The following is a 4,859-nucleotide window of genomic DNA, read 5'->3' as shown; positions in this document are numbered from 1 at the left end:
GTGCCAAGAAGGCTCCTTACACACCTTCTACTGTGCAGGAAAGTGCTATCAGGCCTCAAGGACGGAGAGCTTGAAACTGTCTTTAAAAGAGGAGAAATGATGAGCTGGACCCTTGACTTTGAGCTGCAGAGATGCCATTTAGTTGAACTCCAGTTAACGGCACCTGATGAGCCCAATACAGGAAAAGCTTAGCTGGGCTGAACATACCACTGTCTACAGAGGAGAGCTCACAGGCCAGGGGCTCCCTCTGTGCAGGGAGATGTGTGACCCAGAATTCTGAATCTCCTGAGCACAGGATGCAGAAATCGTCAGAATAGCTTTGGAGAAGCTAATGACTCTGCACTACTAGATACCAAGCATTGCAAAGTAAAAATGGGAGCAAATGTAAATACTAACAAAGCAGTATTAAATAAAAATAATTTAAAAAAAAAACCCAACACCGAAACCCATGGCTATTGAGTCAGTTCTGACTCAGGACGACCCTCCATCAGATTCAAACCATCAGCTTTTCAGTTAGCAGCTCAACATGGAACCTGCGATACCACTAACCCCACTGCCAGAGACTTGACTGGGACAGTGACCTTCAGTCAGGTTTCCCAGGTTGTGACTTTTGACAAGAAGAGGCCCGATGCATCTTTCCACCAGGAAGCAGCTGGTAGTTTTGGATTACCGATCTTTTGGTTAGCAGTGTAACACTTAACACACTCCACCACCAGTGCTCCTTACCACATCACGCCCACTATCACTACTAGTAGTGACCACATCGTGTATCAGGCTGTCAGTCTTTACTGGAGAAAACCACCCATCTATTACCCAAGGAGTGAATTCAAACCACTGACCTTGTGCTTAGCAGTGGAACACAACCCACTCCAACACCAGAGCTCCTTAAAGGTAAAACAGTTCTTCTAGTGGCCCAAGAAGTTGTGGCACCAACTCAAAGGCGGGTGGTCTGGACCCACTCTTTGCTCCATGGGAGGAAGATGGGCATTCTCCTCCCACGTGACTCACTACCTCCAAAAGCCCAACACAGGGTCAGCTACGTGTACGTTCTGACTTGATGGCAATGAGTGAGTTAGTTCGTTTCAGAGGAGCTACGTTCAGGAGAGAGAAGAAGTACATTGGCTACACACCCAAGAGTGCAAGCATGGAATATTCTTGAGTTTTTTAAACTGAAGATAAATTTTCAGCAAGATAACTGCCAGAAAGTTGCTGGACCTATTAAAATATTATTACATTGTAGGCTTCCAAAATGTCTAAAAACACCTTCGTGTGCTCAACAATGACCCAGGACACTTGTTTCCAGTTCTCTTTTCACAAGCCACAGCCAGGCCAAGGGTGAGGAGCCAGGGCCAGGCGCTAGGGCAAGGTAAGGGCAAGACCAAGGCCAAGGTCAAGGCAAAGAGCAAGGCCAAGTCCAAGGGCCAGGCCAAGGCCAAGGGAAGGCCAAAAGCAAGGGCTAGACAAGGCCAAGGCCAAGTGCAAGGCCAAGTGCAAGGGCAAGACCAAGGGGCCATGGGACAGGGCCAGGCCAAGGGCCCAAGGGCTGGGGCCAGGGGACAGGGCCAGGCCAAGGGCCCAAGGGCTGGGGCCAGGGCAAGGCCAAGTGCAAGGGCCCAGGGCCAAGAGCAAGGCCATGGCAAAGGCCAAGGACAAGAGCAAGGCCAAGACCAAGGCCAAGGGCCCAGACCCAGGGGCAGGGCAGGGCCAAAGCCAAGGGCCAAGGGCTCAGGGTCCGGGGCCAGGGCAAGGCCGAGGGTGAGGCCCCAGGGAAAGGGCCAGGGCATGGGTGAGGGTGAGGGCAAGGCCAAGGACAAGGCCAAGAGCCAAGGCCAAAGGCCAAGAAAAGGGCAAGGATGAGAGCCCAGGGCCAGGGCTAGGGGCCAAGGCCAGGAGCCATGGCCCAGGGCTCAGCACCAGGGTGAGGCAAGGGCAAGGGCAAGGCCAAGGCCAAGGCCAAGGGCCCAGGGCTTGGGACAGGGCAAGGCTGAGGCCAAGGTCAAGGTCAAGGCCAAGAGCAAGGCTAAGGGCAAGGGCAAGCCCAATGCCAAGGGCAAGGGCAAGAGCAAGACCAAGGCCAGGGCAAGAGGAAGGCCAAGGCCAAGGCCAAGGGCTAGACCAAGGCCAAGGACAAGGGCCCAGGGCCCAGGGCCCAGGGGCAGGGCAAGGCCTTGGGCAAGGGCCCAGGGTCCCGGGCCAGGGCAAGGCCAAGGCAAGGTCCCAAAGCCAGGGCAAGGGCAAGGGTGAGGTCCTAGGGTCGCGGGCCTGGGCAAGGCCAAGGGCTAGGGCCCAGGGCCCGGTGCCAGGGCAAGGCAAGGGCAAGACCAAGGCCAAGACAATGGCAAGGGCAATGGCAAGGGCAAGGGCAAGGCTGAGGGTGAGGGCAAGAGCCAAGGCCAGGCCAGGCCAGGCAAGGCAAGGCAAGGCAAGGCAAGGCGAAGAAATACCCCACAAAGCCGTCTGTTGCCATCCAGTTATAACACCCTCCTGCAGAGCAAAACTTCTCGGTGTCATTTTCCTTGGCTGTAACCTTAACTAAACCAGAAAGCGACATCTTTCTTCCACCATACTCTGAGGTGGCTTCAAATTGCTAACTTTCTGGCTAGTAGTTGAATGCAAGGGGTTTGCTCCACTTCTGGAAAGCACTTAGCTTGCTTCTCCACAGAAGCCTTAGCTGAATCTAACAGATGTTTTCTAGGAGGATTGTCAGAAGATCTAAAAGATCTCATCTGGCCCCCTGGGAGTGCGCTTACTGCTAACTGGCCTTATGAGAGGCAGGATTTGATCTGAAACTTGTTTCCTTCATATTCTGGTGGGAAGCTGTTGTTGTTGCTGTTGTTGTTGTTGTTGTTGTTTAATGCCGTCGAGTCGTAGACGACTCATAGCGACCCTATGAACGAACAGCCTGAACACTGTTTGTACATAGAGTTTCCAGAGGCAAGCCATTTCGGAAGTGGATGCCGCTCCTGCTTCCAGGCTTGATTTAGTCGGGAAGCTCCAGCCAACACTGTCCACCATGGGTGCCCATTACCACGATTGGCACATCACTGTCACAGGCTTCAGCATCACAGCAACCACGAGTTACCTCTGTACAGCAATGCACAGACCAGTGCTATACCACCTAGAAGAATGTTTGACAGGAAGACAATTTGAACCTGGCTGAGGGCCACAGGCCCGAGGGCCCTTTGGGCTTGAGGCCGCCTCCTGGTTCAAAACCTAGGCCCAGGCTGGCTAGCCTCACTCCAGGGACAGAGCAAACCTGCACGTCAAACACATTCCCAGAAAAGCAGTCCACTCCAAAAGCTTGCCACAATTCCTGCACTCCCACCACCACGCTCCTGCCTTTTGGCAAGGAGAGCTTCTTGGGGAAGCTGTTAGAAGGAAATAATAATCCCCAAGTATCAGGGATTCATGATAGTGACTAAAAAGCACTTAGTGATCAAGCATGAGGAAATGAGTGTGGGTGACTATACTGTGTTTACTTGAGGAATGATGTGGATTTGGAGGGCCAGGATCTTGACGCTTATCCAGCTCCAAGACTGCACATTCAACAATTGCATAAAACCGGTCCCCCATGCCAGGAAGCAGCACCATGAAAGTGCCCGGTCCTTTAATCTTCTCCTCAGTGTTGGTTCTTTTCCAGCAATATGGTAAGAGAAACTGACTAGATTTGGGTTGTTTTGGTTCCCCCCCCGCCCCAAACCACTAGTCCTTGTTTCCAAAGGTGCTATTAAGAAGTGATGGTATAACTGATGTCCGTAATCACTGGAACAATAAGGTCCCGGGAGAGTGGAGGGGGTATGGCCTCTCACCTCTCTTCCATGGAAGCTTCCTCTGAATCATGCCGCCTGAGGGGAGAGGTATTGTGTGTTGAATGGCCCTGTTCCACTCCTTCCCCCTTCAATGCCTGAGCTGAAAGTTTCTTACTGGTACCTGCAGGCCCTCCTTCAGTGAAGGGTCCTTTTCCCTGGCAGCAGGTTTTCTGCCAGTGGGGGAGGAACCAGCAGGAAACCCAGAAGTGGGCTTGCAAACTCCATTTGGGCACCTGAGACTGACAGGTAGAGAGGTTCCTACTTGAGCAGCAGGTTATGTTTCCATGGAAACATGGAGCCCTGTGGACAAGCAGTATTAGCATTAACTAGCACGGTTCCATAGGACAAGTTTGCTTTCTCTTTTGAAAAGGAGTCCCAAATTCTACCCAAACCAACATTTCATTGACCCTTTGTTAGGTGCCAACAGAGCTCTGGTGATGTAGTAACACGTTGGACTGCTTCCAGAAAGGTCAGGAGTTAGAAACCATCTTTTGCTCCGCAGGTGAAGATGATGGTGCCAAGGATGTCGATTGTGGATGTGAGCGAGGTGAGATCGTTAACAGCTTCAAGCCTTTCAGCATCTATCAAGATGCTGCCTATTAGCTATTAGCTCTCTGGTGAAGATTTTTGTTTTCTATTTTTTTATGTTGGACAGTTCAAGAATGCAAAGTCAAGTAATATAACGGAGTGTGAAAAGAGCTGGGGTCAGAAAAGCAGAAGGGAAGATCTCACTCAGCATTTCTCAAGCTGAGAGAACTAAAGAACAAATTCAAACTTTGGATTGCAGTACTGAAATATGCAATGGGCAAAATCTTGAGTGACCCAGCAAGCATCAAAAGAAGGTGGAAGGAATATACAGAGTCATCCTACCAAAAAAGAATTGGTTGACACAGTTCCAATTCAGGAAGTAGCATAGGATCAAGAATCAATGATCATTATCTACAACCAGGAAAGGATAAAATAGATGAATGGGACCTTCTAAGAATTAAATCCCTATGCACATCCAAAAACTTCTCCAATAGGGTTAAAAGGGAGGCCACAGATTGGGGG

This window comes from Elephantulus edwardii, unplaced genomic scaffold (genome assembly GCF_000299155.1).
Source record: "Elephantulus edwardii isolate Elephantulus edwardi_28Jun2011 unplaced genomic scaffold, EleEdw1.0 scaffold00007, whole genome shotgun sequence".
NCBI lineage: Eukaryota > Metazoa > Chordata > Mammalia > Macroscelidea > Macroscelididae > Elephantulus > Elephantulus edwardii.
Note: the sequence above shows the minus strand (reverse complement) of the source record.